This window comes from Acinonyx jubatus, chromosome C1 (genome assembly GCF_027475565.1).
Source record: "Acinonyx jubatus isolate Ajub_Pintada_27869175 chromosome C1, VMU_Ajub_asm_v1.0, whole genome shotgun sequence".
Classification (NCBI taxonomy): domain Eukaryota; kingdom Metazoa; phylum Chordata; class Mammalia; order Carnivora; family Felidae; genus Acinonyx; species Acinonyx jubatus.
Genome location: NC_069381.1, coordinates 83,023,693 through 83,047,655, shown reverse-complemented (window position 1 = coordinate 83,047,655; position 23,963 = coordinate 83,023,693). Strand labels below are relative to the sequence as shown.

Sequence of the window (23,963 nt, the reverse complement as noted above, 5' to 3'; positions counted from 1 at the left end):
AAACATACTTTTTTCTTATAGTACAATGGTTCTCAATCTGGTTCCACATAGAATCCTCTGGGGACCTTTCTAAAAATATTGATTATCAAACTAAACCTGACTATCTAGGGTGTGGTTAAGGTATGGATAAGCTTTAAAGTCTCCTTAGGTGATTCTGACAGGTAGTAGGAGGTGAAACTACTTACCTATTGCAATGCCTACTCCATGTTAATTGCTCAGTAGACAAGTTGAATATTGACCTGAGTCTATGCACTGGACCTCCCAGTAAATTTGTTTAGAAAGAGTCTGAGCATCAGGTTGCCTGTAAAATAAAAACAATACCTCTATCTTACCTTAAGGGATACATAAGATAAAATAGAAAATACTTTGTAAACTACAAGGCATCCCCCAAAACAAGTTATTTGATTAACTGATTTTTTTTAATGAATTTGAGCTGGGTGTCAAGTGAGACCAAGATTCTATCCTGGTTTTCTGGGTATAAAACATTGGCCAAATCATTCACTTCTCTGGGTCTCTTTCTTCACTGGGAAAAATAGAAGGTTGAAGAGCTAGAAGATAGATACTCCTGGTTTGGATACTTTATGATTCTGCAATATATAAGTTGAGTATTATAACATTCTATTCTTATATCTCTCAGTTTGGTTGATAAGACTTCACTTAGAAATTTCTAACACATGAGGCACCTGGGTGGTTCAATCAGTTGAGCATCTGACTTCAGCTCAGGTCATGATCTTGCAGTTCATGAATTCAAGCCCCACATTGGGCTCATTACTATCAGTGCAGAGCCCATTTCAGATCCACTGTTCCCCTCTCTGTGCCCCTCCTCCACTTGTGTTTGTTTTCTTCTCTCTCTCTCTCAAAAATAAACATTTTTTTAAAAAGAATTTTCTAACATACATCTGTAAAGTCCATGCTGACTCAGAGAGTATGAGCAAGCAGGGAGAAACTAGGCATCCATGACTCTATCCCCTCAAATAATCTGCATGCATTTAAAAATGGTAGTGAGAATCTGTCATTTGTGACATACACATTATTTCAGTGACATACACATTATTTCAGTAACAATTTAGTCATTCTACTCTCCTTAGTCATTCCACTCTCCTTATAGACATATCCCATTGAACAAAACAAAACCAAAAATAACAAAACACAAAAACCAAAAAACGTGACCAAAGTGGGGGGGGGGGAGTCCTCAGTTACAAACCTTCAAGTCGGTACTCATATTATTATTAAAATGTGTGTACTACTCAAAAATGTTTTAGTACAATGTTGCAATCATGTGCTTTTCTTCTTCACTCATGTAAAAATATACTGCTCTTGTACACAGATTCCACCAAATATTTATTTTAGCAGATCATATTCTCTTACAGGTAGCATGAAGAAGGAGATCCACTTAGAAGCTGAGAAACATTTGGTTTCAATGATTTCCATGTCCACAAATTCCAGGTTGAATTCAGTTTTGATTAGTAAAGGTCAAAATTTTTGAATACTGATTATTATCAACAGATCACGCCCTTGCATGCCCTTATTCTCTGAATAAAAGTGCCAGGTACTATCTGCCTAATATATTTCTCACCTAGAATCAGGGCACATATCTTTTTATAAATTATAATGAATAATCTTGATGCTTAGTTAAAAAATAATGCTGCATTTTTATCTAGATTTTTACTTTGCAACACACTTTCTCATTTGACCTTGGAGGACACTGTAATGATAATTTTTCATTGCTATGGATTTTAGTCTCCACCTTGCCACAGTCAAAATTCCAATTGACTATATATGTACCTTCTAAATGTATTAATGCACACTTGTATTTTTAATCCTGTTTATTTCTCCTCTTTTATGGTCTTAACTGTTTCATACTCATAAGCATTTATATTCATGATATTTCAATCAAGCTTCTGCACAAGAGAAATAATTTTTAAAAATAATGACTTCTAAATATTTAATGAATTTTTGGCTGATAATAAAATAAGCACACTATTATTTTAGAAAATTGAGAACATAGACATATTGAAAAAGTAAATAAAAAATAATGATTTTATGGAGGCTCACTTTATACATTGCTCGGGAGAAGTTATTTGAGTCTTGCCTTAATCTTATGATGAATCCCTTAGTTCTGGTCTGTTCTTTTCTTCTAAATCTGTGACCTTTCTGTAGGTTCAGTGGAAATCCCAAGGTGTTTGACAAGCCTGTCAGGAATATAGGCACACTTTAGCAGATTAAATCTGGCTCATGGTCTCTAATGAGGTGGCTTTTGGACAGAGCTGTGGTCTCATCTGAAGTTTCAACTGGGTGGGGGCAGGAGTGTCACCCATTTTCAAACTCACTTCTATGGTTATTGTTGACCTTGGCTGCCTCATCACATGGCAGCTCGCTTCCCCTAGGGTCATAAATCCAAGGAAGAATGGGAGTGAGAACTGACTTCCAATATAAAAGGCCCAATCATTTTATCACTTAATTTCAGAAATGATAGCTCATAACTTCTGCCATATTCTATCTTTACAACAGAATCAATAAGTCCAGGCCATACTTAAGGAGAAGAGGATTACACGAGGAAGTGAATACCAGGAGGTGGGAATCTTTAGGAGCCATCTTAAAGATTGCCTACTACTCCGTGCAAGCTTTTTTAATTAATAAAGCACAGAGCAACATTTTGTCATTGTGTACCCATTTTTAACTACTTGGTTTGACACATTCTCATCTTCACAATAATGCAGATTTGCAAAACTAGTCTCAGAACAGAGACAATCAAGATATATATAGCCTAAGTGACTTGCTAGCTAAAATCACAACTTTGGTCTTCTAAATTCTTTCTTGTATAATCAAAATGTAGCACATTCAGAGGGTAACTCCTTCATATTTTTCAGGTTTCAGTTGAATCATAATTTTCTACAGACAGATTCCCCAATTCTCCAAGACTAAATTTGGTATACACTTCAGATACTATATAATTGTCTGTTGTTGTCTTATTAACAGTAGTTAATAATGTGTATTGTAACTGAAACATACTTGTCTGAATAATAACTATAATACAAACTCTTTGAGGGCAGATATGGTGCCTTATTCATGGTTGCATGCCTTTTCTCGTTTTTCTACCAATCCTCTGCGAAGAACTTACCTGAGGGTCAGAAATGTTGATTTCTATATACCTCAGAGGGCATCCTATCAACAATAATTTTGATGTTTGATCAGAAAAGAAGGAAAAAAAAAGCCAATGTGTGGTATAAAAAGATGGGAGAGAAGAGTAGAAAAAAATTTTTTAAGACAACTTTCTCCTTTATGATGCCCTTATTACCAGATTTGCTCACTCACTAGCTTGAGAATTATTTAGTCTTAAAATGTATTTCCAAAATGAAATGGAAATAAGAATGCTAAGAACAGGTTGCACATTAAGAGGGCAGTGAATCAGTGTACTGTGGCCTCTCCTCAGTTACTGGGCCTTCCTGCTGAGGTAATTTGAGAAGTCATGACAGGCATTGTTTGACACTCCAGGAAGGTCATTTTTGACAGCCAGTAGTTAATTTTCTGACTTATAGTGCTTGCTTTTTTTTTTTTCTTTCTAAATCTGGAAATGATGATTCTTTTGTATATCCTTTGGCTTTTCACTCATTAGATTCTCTAGGATTGCCAGAGAGAATTGTAGAGTCTTTTGAATGACAACATTTCAGCACTTTTTCTGAACATTGAGGAATATTGTTGCTGGGGCTTTTAGAGAATGGATTATTTTCTTGGCAGGTAGTATGGCCTCCACAGGGCTCATTAGACTTTCTGTTGGGAAGATCTAAAGTGCACAGTTGAATACTGTCATAAAAAAAAAAACACAAAAACGTGGTTTGGGTCTAATTCCTAATGGAGCTGCAAAGACTACAGCTCCTTTTTGATCTCTGAATTCCAAAGTAAGCCTTTTACAGTTGTCATATTATTGACTGCTCATTCCAGAGCCATGGTTCTTTTTCTTTCTAAATCTTTTATGCTCAGAATGTTATTTTGATGCTTAGTACACATGAGCAGATTTGGCACCCTCGTGTATTTAATAATATCAACATTTTCTTCTGATTGTGTGTGTATTTCTGACAAAAGGACTCTTCTTTTTGCAGGACCTAGTTTCTCCAGGTTAAGCAGTCATACATCAAACTCAGTTGTCTTGTCTCTCTATTCTTTGTGTAAGCACTAAGTTACAATATCCCTCATTTGATCACTGACATAGAAATTTTAACATATGATGTTCTTTTGGTGGTGTGGATGCAAGGAATTATTTCACATTTCTCATTTTTGGTATAAAGGTGATTTGCAAATTTTCTTGAGAATGAAAGTTAAGGGCAATTTTGTGTTCTAGAGGATGACAGGGCTGCAGAGAAAATGCCAAGGCCACTATGTGTGTAACCTTTCATTTCTTTCTCATTTATAACTGTTTCATATTGCTTTAGAAAAATATAATTTGAAGAAAAAATAGTTTTATTCCACTCATGGAATAAGTCCTATATCTATTATTAGTTTTCCTCTCTGTTGCAAATAACCAATAGGTATGCACTGAACCACACAGCATGATTTCAAGAATTATAACAACACAACATTACTATTTATATACATGTCACAAATTAATAAGTATACAGTGAGTGGTAACATTTTAAAATGTAGGTTTCTAAAATGAAAAATAAGATGTAGAGAATATTTTTTAAATAACTTCAAAGCATCATTCAGTATTTACTTAGATTAATAGATCTGATTGTGACTATTTCTTTTTTCCTTTGTATTAATAATTATTTCTCTTTTAGTCCTTTTCAGTCTTGTAGCATGTCTGAATATCTACAATCTATACCTCATTTTTGTTTATAACTGTTAAAAATTAGACTTGCCTGGATTTAATAGTTTGTCATAACATGAATGAATGAAGAATTTTTTTTTTAACAAGACGATAAATGTAGTATGAACTGAATGACCGAATGCCTACACAAGGAACACAGAATACTGGAGCGATTCCAACGATGTCATATCCATTCTTGTAAAGTAATCCCAAACTGTGTGTTCACATTTCCAAGATAATCTTTTTGTATTATAATGGCACCAGACTATATTATCTCACCATTTAAAAAAGAAAAACAATAATGCTACACCAGTTTTGTATGTCATTTTGTAAAAGGAAAAATAGCTATTTATAACCCTGAAATCTATCTATTCTAGTTTTTGCTAATTAGCTTCTAATATTTATCTATTTGCATCTATATTTTTTACATAGCATACATTCCACTTAACATTATATCCTATACACTTAATCTCCATGCTTATTTTCATGAGTCTAACTTTTCAAAAGAGACTAGTTATGTTGATAGCTAAGATGTTTGTTTCCTTTTCTAATACTTAAGGAAAGGTACAAAGTCAATACTAATTAGCTACATAATCACTGATGCGGGGTTGTTGGCATGATGAAGTTTTAGGCAAACAATTTAAAATGCTGAGTTGGCTGTGCTGAATTGGGACTTTCCCTCAATCAGTACCTGTAACTACAAATGCCACATTCCTGTCCTTGCAGGCTCCTAAAAGTAAAGATTGCAATGCAAGCTCAGACTCTGTGAAGATCAAAGGAGATCTCTTTATAATCTTTAAAACTCCGATGGACATGTTTTAAATTATGGTGATGATTATTAGGATTATTATTTTGTCACTAGCTAAAGTATGAATCAGTAGCAACAGCAGCAGCAGCAGCAACAACAATAACTAATAATAACACTTTCCTTGAACATATTTCCTTAAACCATCAAGAGTCACTTTGAATGATTTAACATTATTAAAAATGTATCCATGCACTTGTTGTGATGAGCATCAGGTGATGTATGGGAGTGTTGAATCACTATGTTGTGCACCTGAACCTAATATTAACTAACTGCATGCATTAACTAAATGCATGTTAACTAACTGGAACTTAAATAAAAAATAAAAATAAAATAAAAATAAAATGGGGGAGCACAGCATAAAGTACAGATATGATGAATCACTATGTTGTACACCTGAAATGAATGTAACATTCTATGTCAACTATACTCACAGAATTAAAAAATAAGAAAGGTATCTATGCAAATATGTACTGTTTTTTAACTGACTTTATTATTTCATAAGTAAAATAATTTCTTGTACTCTGTTGACAATGAAACATAATGTTTATTTTATAAACCTAGTCCTATTTAGAATAGATGCCTCATAAAATTAGCTATAGAGCTGTCTAGGAGACAAAAAATGGGATCAATGTAAACCATTCATTCATATATTCACTCCCTGAGTGAAAACACCTTTTTTGGTATGCGGTAAGAGTATAACAAAGACTGAAACTATACAGATCCTTACCCACATAAACTTAAATATTCAAAGTGAACCACTGAGGAAATGGAAGCCAATGAACCACATAGTTCTGTTACTTATTATATAATTTAAGAGGAGAAAAGAAAGGAATGCAATAAACATTTAATTTCCCTGTTTTCTTGTTCAGAGTATAGTCCTTCTTGTTAAGGTCTGTCTAGAAAATTAAGAGCTCGGGGTGTAAATATGTAAATGGATTATCTTCCTCAGGGGGGGTTGGATAATCTTAATTTAAGAAGAATTTCAACTCTGTGGTGGTGCTCAGCTCCCACTGAGATGTTCATTTCTTTGCCAGAGTGATCAGCTCTGACCATGCCAGCACAACGTGTCTCCATATGGGGCAGATGGTGAATGTACCTCATCTGCAGGTATATCTCATCTGCAAAGAGGCTACTTTGATAACATGGCACATATATTTGCAATTTTAACAAATATCTTCCTACATATGTATCCACACTCATACTCCAACTAGGGGTAAGAAAGCTCCGTATTTGTAGTAAAGGTGGAGTCAGTAATATCTTCTCTTTAGATATTGGCATCTTATACCATAAAGTCTAAGGATCAGAACAAACCTTTGTTCTCTTTCTGTATTCATATCAAAAAGACACTGTACTACTTACAGTGTTTCCTGTGATAAATGTGCTTCACTTACTTTCAAATGTGAATACTTTTAATCCATCTTCAAAGAATGAACCTAATTATTGTGAATATTTTTCGTGCCAGATTAATAGCATACAGAGAAAATCACATGGGAATCTTCCTCCAATCAAAATCACTGTTGGGGGGCCCCTTCATCCACTTAATCCATATTTTTGTTATTTTTCTTCCTGCTGGTAAGTAAAGACATTCAATTGTAAATATACTCCAAAGCAGTTTTGAAAGACCAGGGAATTACTAAATAGATAATATGAGAGACAGTAGATGTGCTTGTTATAATGATGATTTCAATTTTTTAAAAATTTTATATGTTATGCTCTACCTAGTTTTCTTAAAGTATCTATTGAAGACATAGAATTCTAAATAAAAATAAAATGAAGTACAAAATGTGATTCTCCCAATTAAGTTCAAATTTTAGCTGAAAGAAAGATAAATGCACATCTCTCTAGATGCCTTATTTAAACCCAAACTGGAAGTTTGGTAATTTGTAACATTGGTGGGTTGGAAATGCTTAGCTGGATGTGGCTCCTTTGTGGAGTCAGAATGCCAGTGGAGACAAGTTCTAGATGGAGCAGGTAGAAAAAATCTTGAAAATCCATCTTCTGAGCTTTCTAATATTTCTGATATTACCCTCTGACAGACTACTATACATTCCCATTGGGTTTATGGTGATAGTCACTGATTGATTTCTGATTCTTAATTAATCCTTTTTCCAACTGAATCTGATCTTTCCACATTGAAGCCAAAACGATCTTTCTAAAATGTGTCTGATTCTTAAATCCCCCTGCTTAAAAGCTTTGATGAATCCCATTGTTTTCATAATAAAGTCAAAACCATGAATATATTTTATAGGGCTCTGAATGATCTGGGCATTGCCTACCTCTCAGCTCATCCCTATTCAGTGCCCATTCACATCCCAGCCTCTGGTAGAAATGAGTTCCTGAGTCTCTGAATGCACCATGCTTACTGGTGTACTTGGGCCATTGGCTTCTCTCATGCCGTTCTCTCTGCCCTGACATATCTACCCTCAGTTCTCCTCCAACCGGGTTGACTCTGAATAATTTCTCAGACCTTGGATCAGGTACCTTTTCATTTAGAAGTATTCCTTCTCTGTGTGGCTATAACTGGCATGAGCAGTACACTTCTAATATCCTATTTTAATTTTCAATTTACCTGCCCACTAGTCTCTAAGCTTTGCAGGTGCCTCCTTGTAACAGTGGATAGGAGAAAACGACTGTACAGGAAATGTAGCACAGTTAATGAACTATATGGCTGCCATTCAAGGTTTTGGGAGGTGAGGGTACTACAAATTCCATCCTATAAGAGATAACTGAAAGGTTAGAAAAGCAGAGAAAAGGGTCACAGTTTCGGGGAAATTCAAGCAGTTGAAAAAAATACTGTGGGAGTAGCACATAGCGGACAACACAATTAGAGTTGACCAAGTTTCCATGCACTCTTCTAAATTTCCCAGGGTCTCTTGCAGTTAGGTTATGGTCACATGACTAATTCTGGCCACTGGATCGAGTGACGACGTGTGTGTCACTTCCAAGTACGAGGCAATTAACAACAGATGATTTGTTGTTCCCATCTCTTTTTCCCTCCATCAAAGTGATCATGAGGACCATATATTGCAGAAAGCATAGTTCACGAAATTCAGAAAGGCATTCTGACCCACATGAGAAAGAAGTAAGGCTTTACTGTGATAAGCCACTGAGATTTCAGGGTTCCTCTGATATGGTCACTAGAGTTAATTACTCTAATACAGGGAATAATGACTACCTTCAAGTATTCTGAGAAGCTAGTCACGTGAAAACGTAACAAATCCCTGAGGAATAGAATTAAAACTGAAGATAAAACACAAAGAAACAAATATTTTTAAAAGACAGACCATTTTGTAATAACCAGAGCTATACAAAGATGAATTTGACTCTGTTAAAAAACAAGCAATGTTGGTGTTTGGACACCATGGAAACCTTGCAGAAGGGACTGAAGCATTTCACAGATGACTGGACCAACACTCCAACAGAGAGCCATATCACTGTGGAAGGAGCAATAGTTTTTAAGAAGAGGAATGATCCCCAGCAAGGCTGCCTGGGAAGTCCTGTGTTATTACTCTTTAATGGCAGCAAGAATATATATATATATTATATATAATATATATATATATAATATAAATATATAATATATAATATAATATATATAAATATATATAATATATATAAATATATATAATATAATATATAAATATAATATATATATTTATAATTTCCATTATATATATATATATAATAACCAGAAATTTCCTGGAAATTTACCTCTCATCTCATCACTTCATTTGATGAGCTTAGAAGCTACCTCAGCACCCAGATTATCCCTCCAATCACCCCTTCACCAGTGCTCACAGTTCTCATACTGGCATCTTGCCTTTTCTGCATTTCCATTCATACCAGCCTCACTACTTCTGGAGTCTCTTATCCATTATCTTGGAATTTCCAGTCATAAACATGGGACCTTAAAGCAATGTGACCTTGTACCTTCCGGACTAAAACTCAGATTAACTTGGGTGCTATCTGCCAGAAACAGGAAATTAGATAGTTTGGTGCTTCTGATCTGTTCATTTTTCACTTGCTACATGCTACAGTGACCAGGGAAGAACTTCCTTGAGGTAAATTTGCAACCGCCCCTTCCAGGGAGCATCTTGTTAGGAAGTAAGTTCAGTTTTTACCCGTTTTACTGATTCTTAACTCAATGCACTTTAAAATGCAGAGTCAGTAGGCAGCAAGATGACAGTGACTCATTTATTCAAAATGTATGTATTGAGCATCTACTATGTACCAGGTAAGCTGAAATTATATTTTCATAGAAATAACACAGTTCCTGTTCTTAGAACTTGCATTCTTTTAAAAAATTTTTTTAAATGTTTATTTACCATCAAGAGAGACAGTGCAAGCAGGGGAGGGTCAGAGAGAGAGGGAGACACAGAATCCGAAGCAGGCTCCAGGCTCTGAGCTGTCAGCACAGAGCCTGACGTGGGGCCCGAACCCATGAACCGTGAGATCATGACTTGAGCCAAAGGTGGACACTCAACCGACTGAGCCACCCAGGTGCCTCGGAACTTGCATACTAATGGGACTATAGAAAATAAATAAGTTGGGGGCGCCTGGGTGGCTCAGTCAGTTAAGCGTCCAACTTCAGCTCAGGTCATGATCTCACAGTCCGTGAGTTCAAGCCCCGCGTCGGGCTCTGTGCTGACAGCTCAGAGCCTGGAGCCTGCTTCGGATTCTGTATCTCCCTCTCTCTTGCCCCTCCCCTGCTCATGCTCTGTCTCTCTCTGTCTCAAAAGTAAATAAAAACATTTAAAAAATTAAAATAAATAAGTAGAGGTGGGAATAAAAAAATAAGTATTGATGAGCAATATGAAGGAGACGTACACAATGCTATAGTAGAATGTAACTGAAGTACTTCATTTATTCTGGGTGGGTTGCTAATATCCCAGTTAGGCTGTTTGACTTAGCCAGGGACCTTAATAATTAAACTCATCATATCACCCACAGTCTATCTCATAAGCTGCCATATTTTTATCAGACAATTACCACCAAAACCCCAAACATAGTGATGCATATTGTTGGATCACAATCAACTAGGATAGCAGACTGGAAAGAAAGAGAAGATGTAGCATCTCTCTTGAAAGAGGAAAGTAGAACTCTTGCCAATGCAACAGCCAAGATTCAAAATTGAAGACATTTTCAGAAAAAAGGACCAAACAGAGCTGTTCAACCATAACAGCTTATCCCAGGCAGAGAAAGGACACAGATGGACAGGGGATTACTGCCATGTGCAGCCCAATGCCACCACCAGGTCAGGGCTCAGCAGTGCTCCAAGCCGGCATGCAGGAGAACACCCAAATGCCATACGCCATAGGCAGCCATATGCAAACCCCACTGAAAGGCCGGCTGGTTGTCTCTCTACTTTTTAAAACTGGCATTTAAAATCACTCTGGCAGATGGAAGAAAAGTATGTAATAAAAGTTGACATTTCATTTTACTCTGTATGTTTGTTAAGTTAATTCTGTTATCATTCACTGGGAGATCAGTACTGAATGGTAATCAGACTGTGACAGCTTGTAGCTAATATAAAGAGTATACAGTTTGTAAGGGCCAAATAGATATGAAATGATAAGCAACAATTAATCACAAGCATGTCATTACCTTACGAAGTTCCAGGGTGACATAAAAGGTAAAGACAAAGGTACTGAAGGCTAAATCTGTGTTTGGTCATGTATATTTTACCATGCATTTTCTTTAAGTTGTACATTTTAAGAAAGGAAGCAAGGGGAGAGGAAGAGAGTGAAGGAAGGAGGGTGAATTTCTATTTTTTAATTTGGTCAGAACTCACATCTCGTTTTCTGGACTAAACTAGCACTCTCTTTTCCAGTACCTTGTCTCTTTCATTCAAAAAGGCAGCTTTTAAGTAGATAACTCTTAGCCAAAGTCTGTTACTTCTAACTCAGAAATACGCCACTTCACACATTCAATTCAAATAATTAAATATGAAATATGAAGTTCTAAATTATATTCTTTGACCCCCAAAGTTATAATAAGTGTAGCTGGCTTTCCAGAATTCTTGGGAGTTGTCAAAGAATTAATTTTTCCTCCACAAATGGATTTCCTTTTTTTCTTGCTCCATTTATGTTATGCTATTCCATCTTTCTAGTTTTTCTTTTCTTTTCTCTTTATCCAATATGCCTTGCCTCTGTACCTTCACCCACCACAGAGGTGTGCAGGTCCTATACATGCCAATGGCTTCTTATCTCAAGCCCCTGCATTCAGGGAAGGCTGGAAGAGCCAGAGGGTTAATGCCATCAGAAGTAACACTCATCCCTGGGGGGCTTGACTTCATGGCCCAATACTCCGGCCTCCTCGTCTCTTGGTGGGAATATTCTGAGATGTGTTTTTTAGAGCCCTTTAAAGAACACCAGATAAAGTGAGATCCACTTGTCCACATTGGTAACCTCACTGTAGCACCATCTTCCCTTCTGTGTCCCACTTTCAAACTATCTCACTCTGCTTGTTGGAATCCCTTCCCAAATAAGCTATTAGGCCCACATCCTCTCAGAGACTGCTTTTGGGAGAACCCAAACTTAGACTATCACTAATGAAAACTAGTTCATCAAGCATTTAAACAAGCACTTATTATGTGCCAGGCACTTTCCATTGTTTGCATATAAGAATTACTTACTCCTAGAAGTTCTTCCCTTTAAATGCTTCACCAGAACAGTATTATTCCCCACATCCTTGGCGGGGCAAATATAATGTCCTTATTTTTGCTTGATAAATTCTTTGATCTCTTTTATTATTTACTCTCCTATGTGTGACAATGAAAGCCCAGAGGACTTGAGTCTGCCCATGTACCTTAGCCACAGCACACTTCTAGCACATGTACTGGGAATGGCTACCTCAGTGTGGCCCATTGAAAATCCACACAAAAGGAATATTCTAGGGGGAAAAAAAAAACATTGGCTGTGGATATGGTAGATAATAGGCTAATACTCTCAATATACAAAGCACATATACAAATCAAGAAGAAGTCAAATACGAAGATTTCTTAAAAGGCAATAAATAACTTATAAAGGGCCCATAAACAGGAAGATTTTTTTCAACAGTAGTAGGCTGTTTGTTCCAAGAATAGCTGTAACAGCATCTCCCATTCGACATACTCTTCCAACAATATGACGCTGATGTTCCTCAAGCAATGTTACATGACTTCTGAGGCTAGGTCATAAGAATGCCATGCATTTCCACCTTGCTTCCTTGGAATGCTCAGCCTTGGAACCCAGCCACCATGCTGTGAGGAAGTCCCAGAAACACACATGAAGAGGAGAAAGACCTACAGAAAAACCCAGAAAGAACTATATGAAGAGGAATTAAGGACCCTGGCTGCCACCTCCGGGTCAATAGCCTTGACTGAGTAAATCTTCATGAAAATGGATCCTTCAGGCCACAATCAAGCTGTCCTGTTCAAAGCTGCATAGAGCAAAGATAAGCTATCCCCACAAAGCCCCACCCTAGTAGAGTTGTGAATAGCATAAATGATTGTTGTTGTTTTAAGCTACTATGATTTGGAGTAATTTGTTATGCAGCAATAAGTAGCTGATATCTAACTTGATATCTGGAAATGGGTGCTGCCATAATAAAACCTTAAAGTGTGTGGTATTGGCTTGGGGCTGAGGCAGGGCATAGGAGCTGGAAGGAGCTTGATAAGACTTAGTGAGATCTTAAAGGGACTTGAGGAGAGTGTTAACGGGTACATAAAGGACCTCAAAACACAAACATTATTGGTGAGGGCTTAAAAGAAAATAAAAATGTTATGAATGAATAAGAATGAAATGTTATTAGAAACTACAGAAATGGGTTCCTTGTTATGTAGAGGCAGAAAGCTTAGCAACACTACTGCCCACTATAATGTGAAAAAATAGAAAATGTACCCTATGAGCATAATGCTCTAGCTAAGGGGATTTCCAGGCAAAATATTAAAATTACCACCTGGCTTCTTCTCCTAGTCTTTGATAAAATATAAAAAGAACAAGTTGAGCTAAAGAAAAAAACCTGTTAAATATCTAAGATTCAGGACTTGCTGGGCTCAAAAATAAAATTATTTCTCATTCCCAGTCTCTCCAGATGGCAAATGATTCTCAAATTAAGTATCACAGCAAAGATCAAATCCTGGATGGGACTATAAGCTTTTCTGTTGCCCTCAGAAAGTTCTAATATAAAGTCTTATATTTAAAAAAAAAAAGTTACCCTATGGCCCAATAATTGTACTACTAGCTGTTAATCCAAAGAATACAAAAATGCTGATTTGAAGGGGCACATGCACCCCAATGTTTATAGCAGCACTATCAACAATAGCCAAATTATGGAAAGAACCCAAATGTCCACTGACTGATAAATAGATAAAGAAGATGTGGGGTGTGTGTGTGTGTGTAATAGGATACTACTTGGCGACCATAAAGAATGAAATCTTGCCATTTGCAACTAAATGTGGATAAAACTAGAGTATATTATACTAAGCGAAATAAGTCAGTTTGGTGAAGACAAATATCATCTGATTTCACTCATATGTGGAATTTAAGAGACAAAAACAGATGAATATAGGGGAAAGGAAGGAAAAATAAGATAAAAACAGAGAAGGAGGCAAACCATAAGAGCCTTAAATACAGAGAACAAACTGAAGGTTGCTGGAGTGGAGGTGGGTGGGGGATGGGATCAATGGGTGATGGGCATTAAGCAGGGCACTTGTTGGGATGAGCACTGGGTGTTATATGTAAGTGATGAATCACTAAATTCTACTCCTGAAACCAATACTACACTATATGTTAACTAACTTAGATTTAAATAATAAAAAAAGTTCAGACAAACAAGGTCACTTTAACTACCTTAAGAGAATGTCTTGTAGATTTAACCAAAAAATGGGGCTTGTAAGAATATAAATTAAGTGTTTGGTCATTTAGTTTCTTTTTAGGCAGCCCAAGGTATAAAAGAACCAGCCTTAAAGACACTTGTACTTGTGGCTTTTGTGTACTAGATGCAACCTCAAGAATTATAGAAAAGTCACAAGATTTTAAAAAGAATTGTTTTGGCACAACCGTTGCCATCATAGATTCAAGAGGGCAAAGACAGTACAAAATGAAAAGAAACTTTGTACCAACATCATTTTATAGGCAAGAATAAGTGAAGAAGATTTCTCAACTGAAAACCACAGGCTTTTCCTTGTGAAAAAGAAAGAACTTAGGGAACAAGACTAGGAGATCTTGAGAACCCCTATAGGGTAAGACTGAGCCCTAATAAAAGAACTGGCAAAATGTTTCTTGCTGGATTTCAGAAGCGCTGGGAGCCAGTGGATACTGTGTGCTTTTCATATCCCCACTTTTGTACAATTAATCTTATTCTTATACCACAATTGTATGTTTGGGGGAGAGGGAGCTGGAGGACATAATTCGTCCCTTTTAATTCATAACTCTTTAGATCAAACTGTACCGAGTTGCTGTACATGAGGAGACTAAACCCAATTTAAATGATGTAATACCTGACCTTGAGCAGATGCTGTCATGGGATGAAACTTTGGAAATTTTGGAAATCCAGAGGTGGATGTAATTTGCATGTGAAAACTATGTGAATTGTTATGGCCAGATGGTAGACTGTGGCACACTGCATTTTGCAAAGATGGCTATCATCAGTATCTCTTATCCCACGTGGTCTTCTTACAGTGCCATCCTGATGCTCCTCCCATTGAGTGGTGACATCTATGTTCCCTCCCAGGGAACAAGGGCAGACCTTTGTAATTGTCTCAACTGTGGAAGTGATGCTAAGTGTCTTCTAAGTATGGGTGATAAAACTCTTCCTAAAGAAAGAATGTAGTAACAGAGGCGGAAATATCATCATGGGCCGTAAGAAAATGGAAAACAGAAAGGGATTTTGACAGTATATTTTCAGCACTTTCTAAAGAAAACAGGCAAAAAATCTGAGAAAAACAGTTCTTACTCACTGGAGAAGTGGAATGTGCTATGAACCAAGGAAAGTTTGTAGGGCATCACCCTGGTTCAGGAAAACCATTCACAAGACATTTTATTTCTCTTTCTCTGGTTCTATGTCTACTGAAAAACATCCTAAATGCCAATTCAACAACTTCAGACTCTGTCACTGGGGAGGAATTGACTTGGGTAGAAGAAGGATATCCTAGTTGCTGGAAATGAAAATCCCTCAGGCTTCATTAGTGAAATAGGCATCTGGTTTACTTAAATTTGGTTAATATGAGTTAATATTTATTATGATCAATGAACTATGGTTATGTCATTGAGTTACTGGATCTCTAAAGGTGAAAAAAATAACCACTAGAATGTAAAAAAAGGGCTTGGGAAACCCATTCTAGAAGGCTTTCTGTCTTCCCTTTCCATCTTTTCATTTGAACATTATTCAATTTTTAGACTTCATGAAATGGATTTAGAAAATGTAGTGTTTATACAACAGGCTGAGTTGAAATGATAGGCAAGGGTAGATACAGGCCAATTAGTAGGCATTTATGATATTAGAGACCTTAAATAGTGGTTTAAATATTTTCTCCAAAGGATTTTGCAATAAAAATAGGCATCTAAGTATGTAAATTGTATTTGTTATTTTAATACATTCATTACCAAAAGCCTGTCAGATTTACCACTCCAGTATCCTTTCGGTTGGACATTTCCTACAGTCTTTGGCAAGTGAAAATTGTCTTTGAACATCTGCTAGAAAAAGAAAATAATTAAATCAATATGGTCTGAAACCCCATGAGAAATTTTAGGATTTAGAAAACAGCACCTAGATCTAGTAAATATATACCTGATTTTTTTTCTTTACCATTTTGTGATCCTACTCTTTCCTCTTGGCATTATCTGCCCTTATTAAACTTTTATATAGATACTTAGAAAATGACCATTAAATTATCTTCAAAAACTTTCCAAATTCAAATCCAGAATCAGATATGCAGTAAGGATATTTGACAAAAGAAAACCATGAACTTTCATATCAAAAAATGAGAGATATATCTCTAGCATCAACTATGCCCCCACCTTGAGCTCCATAGTGGACAGCTACATTCACCAAGCACAACATACTGACTCCCTTCTCTGTGTCTGGGAATACCCTGGTACCTCATAGTCTGATTGATAACCTTCTTCAGCAGAATGGCTCACTGGAAGTGAGTATAACATGTACTATTCTTTCAAAAGGAGATAACCTTAAAAATATTTTTTTGGAAAGTTCCCATTTACAGGTTAATACCTGATTTTCTTTTATCTTCCAAAATGAAACAATATAAACTTTAAGAAATACATAAGGAATTATCATTCATATTTAAACTCTATGAAAACATCATGATGCCAATCCCCAAATCTCAAGATGACAATGGTTACTTTTTTACAACCACAGTACTCACTACATGCTCTTAGCACATTTGTAATATTTCATTACTGTTTATTAATTCCCCTTGTCTTTTTCAGACTGAAAGATTTTTGAAGGTGGCCATGTTTCCCTGGCCTACAACACAGTCAGCATTATTAAATGTTTTATGAAGGAACAGAAATGAAGAGAAAGGGGCATAAGAACACAGAGGCAGAGTTGAAACTATTTTATTCCATACTCTATATCCTATATTCTGGCCAAATATAAGCAGTATTGGCTTAGAATTATTTCAGGCTTGATGGAGTATGGAATAATTTATTAGTTTCCAGAACATCCCAGAGAAATGGTCATGGTGAATATTGGATGATTTCTGGGTCACTCAGAATTGTGTTCATTCTGGGTTAGTTTCCAGTTCATCTTACAGATTATTTTCAAACCTGGACTACTGCACCTAATTTGAATACTTTCCAGTGATGGGAATTTCCAATTAAATGTCTGATTTCAGGTGAAATCTCAAGGTGAAAAATTAATTCATTAAAATAATAATTAAGCAGCTACTCTGGGGGAGGCGCCGAGACATAATAGAGACTGAGACAACAAATGGGAATCCTGGTCCCCTCTCACTCTTGGGCATGGCCTAGGATTGTCTGCTTAATGGACAGATTGGGAAAGCAGGGAACAGCCTGCATCATCTACTCCCTGTCCACTTTGCTCCAAGAGCTCCACTGTTGAAAACTGACAAGTTAGCTGGACCAGGACCTGTCGGAAGGCTTGGGGTCATCATACAATGATAAGATTCACCTTTTGTCATTCAAGTTGACAAATTGCAGGTTATTTGCAGAAACCTGTTTTCTGTTATCTAAGCAACAAAAATTACCCTTCAATTTTCAAAGAATGCAAAGAAATAAATCTGTGTTTGAATGCCTTTAGAATGGATTACAAAGCATGCTATATTTTCTGAGTAAATATGCTTTTCTGGGCATTACGTATAAGAAAACAAAAAGTCCCAGTTTATTATACACCACCAGAAAAGAATGTCTCCTAATTCACAAAAGCCCTTCTAAGACGAAGTTTATGTTCAGGAAACTGCAAAGGCCTTCAATGTCAGTCCCTGTATTTTCCAACCTTCAGTCTGGTGTGGAATTTTCTTCTCAGTGGTAAAGAATTTGTCTGTGCCCTAATTTATGTGTTTAGAGAATAAGAAAACAGATGCACAAAAAAATGAGGAAAATACCTTTTGAAAAAATCTAATATTTCAGAGAGTATCAAAGTAGTCCTCAGCACATTGATCAGTTTGCCAAATGTATTTAAATGATTACTATCGTTTTCATTTCAAATTGCCACACTGAGGGCTTTCGGATTTCAGTCAGATGCTGGGTAGTAAAGAAAACAGAGACTTATTTCCTCATTTGTAAAGGGAATATATTTTGACTCACTTGGGGCTGGGTGTCCAGCCCCTTAAGTCACCCCCCTCTCCTGTGAGTTACTCTTACAGAACTATTGAACTCATGGCTCCACCTATTGTTCCATTTCATCCTTACAGGACATTTCACTTTCTCTGTTCCTCACTCCCATCCATCCCATTTACGCCTATGGATTTTAAATTGGAGTACAAGACTTCTAGTAATTCACTAGGACCATCAGAAGTAAAATTCAGGAGAGAGACAAAGTGGGAGAGAGAGGGGACCTGGAGGGCGGGAGATAGAAAAGCCATGCTTCGAGAAGAATGCTGGCACAATTCTGATTGGGATTGCATTGAATGTGTAGATTGCTTTGGGTAGCATTGACATTTTAACAATATTTAATCTTCCAATCTGTGAGCACGGAATGTTTTTCCATTTATTTGTATCTTCTTCAATTTCCTTCATAAGCTTTCTATAGTTTTCAGCATACAGATCTTTTACATCTTTGGTTAGGTTTATTCCTAGGTATTCTATGATTCTTGGTGCAGTTGTGAATGGGATCAGTTTCTTTGTCTTTCTGTTGCTTCATTATTAGTGTATAAGAACACAACTGATTTCTGTACATTAATTTTGTATCCTGCGACTTTGCTGAATTCATGTATCAGTTCTAGCAGACTTTTGACGGAGTCTATCGGGTTTTCCATGTATAATATCATGTCATCTGCAAAAAGTGAAAGCGTGACTTCATCTTTACCAATTTTGATGCCTTTGATTTTCTTTTGTTGTCTGATTGCTGATGCTAGAACTTCCAACACTATGTTAAACAACAGCGGTGAGAGTGGACATCCCTGTTGTGTTCCTGATCTCAGGGGGAAAGCTCTCAGTTTTTCCCCATTGAGGATGATATTAGCTGTGGGCTTTTCATAAATTGCTTTTCTGATGTTTAAGTACGTTCCTTCTATCCCAACTTTCTCGAGGGTTTTTATTAAGAAAGGATGCTGAATTTTGTCAAATGCTTTTTCTGCATCGATTGACAGGATCATATGGTTCTTATATTTTCTTGTATTAATATGATGTATCACATTGATTGAGAAACTTAATAGAAGACCATGGGGGAGTGGAAGGGGGAAAAAAGTTAGAGAGGGAGGGAGGCAAACCATAAGAGACTCTTAAAAACTGAGAATAAACTGAGGGTTGATGGGGGTGGGAGGGAGGGGAAAGTGGTGATGGGCATTGAGGAGGGCACCTGTTGGGATGAGCACTGGGTGTTGTATGGAAACTAATTTTACAATAAATTTCATATTAAAAAAAAAGAAAAAGAAAAGCCATGCAAAGCAGTGGAGAGATGCTTGGGTTACCAAGGGCTTTCCTGTTGCCATTTCAGTACATTGTAAGACCTCACCATTCATCCTGCCTCTCAGTTTTGTTAGATCTCCTTTCCCCTTGTAATATATCTCCCTTTACTTAACCTACTTGAGTAAGTCAGGTCTCTTGCTACCAAACAATTTCTAATTAGGGCAGGATGAAAACTATCTGTTAAACACAGTTGTGAGACTCAAAGGGAAATAGGGCTTGTTAGAAGATAAAGCACTACTAAAACTGTTATTAAATATTTTTGTTATTAATATGATTAAAGTTTCATGCTCTTCCATCACCTTTTTTTTTAAAACTGGAGTGGTGGATTTCTATTGTTATTGTTATTATTTCTATTATAATTAGCTGGTCCTATCAAGAAGGGAAGAGTGCATACGCTTTCAATGGTGCTCTCTTCAAAAACATGTATGTAAATATATGTAAATATAAACACACACATACACACACACACACACACACACATATATATATATATACACACACACACAAGCACACAATTTATTTTAATCCAGATTATAGCCAGAGAATTTAGGAAGGGATCGCTTAAGTGAGATGATAATATAAAACCAGAATTTTGAAAGCCACGTTTAATAGGTCATTCATATGCTTCTCTCTTTTGCTAAGCAAAGTTTTACTTAGCCAGCAGAGGAAGTTTTATAGTTTCAAAAATATAGGAATCCCATAATTTCTTTTTTAAGAATATCCAAAAAATGAGGCCATTATATTTCTCAAAAAAATTAAGATTCTTATATCTGATCAACCTCTTTCATCCATATTTAAAACACTTTTATTTTATTGTAATCAATGCCACCAGATCATGCCTACATTTTTAGTCATTTCTAGGATAGATTGAGTATAATCAGTTATAGTAACCATGAAAGAGCTAAATTTAAATGTTAATGTAGCAATGTTCTTTCTCCCTCTTTTTTTTCTCTGTGTGTGTGTGTGTGTGTGTGTGTGTGCGCGCGTGTGTGTTAGAGCCCTTCACCTTTCACTAACCTCTCCAAATAATTCAAACCCTTTATAATTCTCATTCATAAATTCTGTGTTTATTATGTGCATTGGCCATTGAATTGATCATCGTTTCTCAAATCTGCACAATGCGCAAGCCCACTGCATTTTTTTTATTTTAGGTTACAAGCAGAGTAGAAAACAGGCACACTTTTGTCATTTTAGGTCACAAGCAGAGTAGAAGACAGGTGTGCCCTTGGAAGGGAGCCTGCAACACACTCCACAACATACAACCAAACGGTAGAGTACATGCATTTAGAAAAATAAGGTAAACTAACCTTAAATGCAACCCAGAAGAAGTATCTAGGAGAAGGAGGGATACAGAGATACATCCAGAGCTACAGCCACGTACTTGGAACAATTAATGAACATGAATAGAGATGTTATGAAATTTAAGATCTTCCCTTAGGAAACTGCCTGGAACACAAAAAGGTGTTGAATATATACATGTCTTTTGGTAAAGAGAAACATTAAATACTCTCTCTCATTTTTCTAAACATGTTAAACATGTTCATTTCAAATTCTGATTCTGATCATTCTAGCACTTGCTGTCTTTGGGCCTTTGATTCTGTAGACTATAGTTTCTGCTGTTTGTCAGTGATGGTGGCTTGTTTCCTTTTGTGTTTAGGGGAACTTAACTGTGACAGGACTTCGAGGCCTCTCGGTTCAGAGAAAATTTATGTTTACTTCTGCTAGGTGCCCAGGGCATTGCCAGCCATAACCACTTTAAAAGGATGCATTGATTTAGTATTTGGGGAGCCACACAAGAGGATTCATAGTCTGAATCCAGGCTTGTGGGAAATAATTCCTAAAGAAAATTGCTTTTTTGCAAGGGTGGGGTGGGTTGGGATAAGACTCCACGCTCAGCACAGAACCCAACATTGGGCTCGATCTCACAACCGTGAGATCATGACCATGAGATCATGACCTGAGGTGAAATGAAGAGTTGGACGCTTAACCAATGGGCAACTCATGTACCCTTCTTTTTCTTTTTCAATGGAACCAGACAGCAAGTTCACTCCCACCTTCAAGACTTTGCATCTGCTGTTCCTTCTTCTCTAGAGCCTTATGTTTGGTCTTCTTATCTTCCACGTTGTAAGTCAAATGTCATTTCCTTCCAACTGCAATTATTTTCACTGATTGAATTTTATTCTTCACACCCATCACTCCATGAATCCACAAAAGTACAGTGTCCGTAACTCAGAACACATTTGTTCAATTGGTTACTTAAAGCAAATAAAATAAAATTTCTGTGATTACATCTGTCAAAAAAAAAGACACAAGGATTTTCACCAAATTTACAGAATTTGTTACAGATGATGAATCCACATTTATGGAAAGGGACATATGCAAAATGAACTTTGTGGAGTGCAATTGTGCTAATATTTTCATTTAAGTTCCCATTTCCTTTTATCCAAGATGGACTATTAACATCATCTATGTTATTAGACACCTAAAATAGTTTATTTATTATCAAACTTAAGAATAAAAGCAGAGACAGTTTATACAACCCCATGACAGGATATCATGAACTCCCTGAAAAGTCACACCTAGACATATGGATGAGTTGGACTAATAATTTCATGTACATTTAAAACAATATTTCAAAAAATATCTGCCCAAGAATAATTTATTGAAAGGGAAAAGTGCCTGGGTGGCTCAGTTAGTTAAGCATCCGACTTCAGCTCAGATCACGATCTTGTGGTTTGTGAGTTCGAGTCCCATGTTGGGCTCTGTGCTGACAGCTCAGAGCCTGGAGCCTGCTTCAGATTCTCTGTCTCCTTCTCTCTCTGCTCCTCCCCCACCCATTCATTCCCTCTCTCTCTCTCTCTCTCTCTCTGTCTCTCTCTCTCTCTATTTTGAAAATAAGTAAACATTAAAAAATTTAAAAAAAAAAAGAAAGGAAAAGTGTCTCTTTATGCGTCTGTCATTATAGTTAAGACAACTCAATCACATACCCTGAGTGCAATGTAATATTCCAACTTAATTTGGAATCTTCTTTTATTCTGTAGTTTTCCTCACTCACAGTTTACATACACAGATATAGAAGTAACTTATAAAGATACATTACAAAGTCCTGTTCAGAATATCATTGACAGTTTTCTCTTTTTTTGTCCTTTATGTCAGCAAAAAAAATTTTCACCTTCTCATTAGTTCTTTCTCATTTTTTTTTAATTTTTTTCAACGTTTATTTATTTTTGGGACAGAGAGAGACAGAGCATGAATGGGGGAGGCACAGAGAGAGAGGGAGACACAGAATCAGAAGCAGGCTCCAGGCTCTGAGCCATCAGCCCAGAGCCTGACGCGGGGCTCAAACTCACGGACCGCGAGATCATGACCTGGCTGAAGTCAGATGCTTAACCGACTGCGCCACCCAGGCGCCCCAGTTCTTTCTCATTTTTTAGTTTCTTTTGGAATTTTCTAAGTCAGAAAACACCTCAGTAGGCATATTAAACAGTTTAAAGTTTAGGGGAAAAATGACTAGTTCTCACTAAATGCACTATCTCATGCATTTTTCAATTTCAGCTCTAACTGCTGACTTTAGGCAGCTGTCAATTGGCTGTTCTCAGAATGGTTGTCACCTGTTGAAAAAAACTCAACAGAAATCCATCAGTGGTGGCAAGGAGTGTTTTGTTTTGTTTTAGTTTTACTCCAAGATGAGGTTCAATTTGGCAGCAGCTAAATTACGAAAGAAGCCAACTACAAACAGAGTTGTGTGCAGAAACTTGAATTAAATGACACTTTGTATTCAATTCACTGTAGTTGTTTTAGAGTCACTTCCATGTTGATGCCTCAGGCATCTTTTCGTTGGGCCCTGCCCATCAGCCCTTGCCCTTTGATCCATAAAGTGTCCACAGATTACCTTCTTAGCTTGGCAATACTCTCATGCTTGACTTTCTCCAGAATCTAAGCAATGAATTTAGCCATTGTTGTTTCTTCTCCATCAGGAGGGAAAATACCAAAGCATCAGTTACCAATACAAGGGCACCAACCTACATCCACATATTTACTGCCTGGTTGGTTTGGAGTTGGGTCTAGTGGCATAGAAAAGGAGAAATAAGAATGGACAAAGGGTTGATGCTAAAGGAAGGGAGAAAGGGGATTATATGTATGTGAACATTTACAATCCATCTTCTGATAAGGTAAGTCCTAGATCCTAGAGCCAAGCTACATTGGATTGTCTGATCCCCTCTTTCTTCCTCTACCTTCCCACCTTCCCCAGCAGTCT

At 36.7% G+C, this 23,963-nt stretch overlaps 1 protein-coding gene across 9 annotated transcripts in view; it reads right to left on the bottom strand.

Annotated features, from left to right (window-relative positions):
* SNX7 (sorting nexin 7) overlaps nucleotides 1-23,963 on the bottom strand; it is a 239,168-nt gene that overhangs the window by 75,803 nt on the left and 139,402 nt on the right. For 2 of the 9 annotated variants that reach the window (XR_008295069.1, XR_008295073.1), the window contains exons 10-11: nucleotides 2,056-8,328; nucleotides 186-301 (exon numbers count right to left, since the gene is read on the bottom strand). The exons of 2 other annotated variants lie outside the window; for them this stretch is intronic. The gene's annotated coding sequence lies outside the window, so the exon portion shown is untranslated. The remainder of the gene's footprint in view (nucleotides 1-185; nucleotides 302-2,055; nucleotides 8,329-23,963) is intronic. 5 more of the 9 variants (XR_008295070.1, XR_008295071.1, XR_008295072.1 and 2 more) reach the window with 5 other exon arrangements.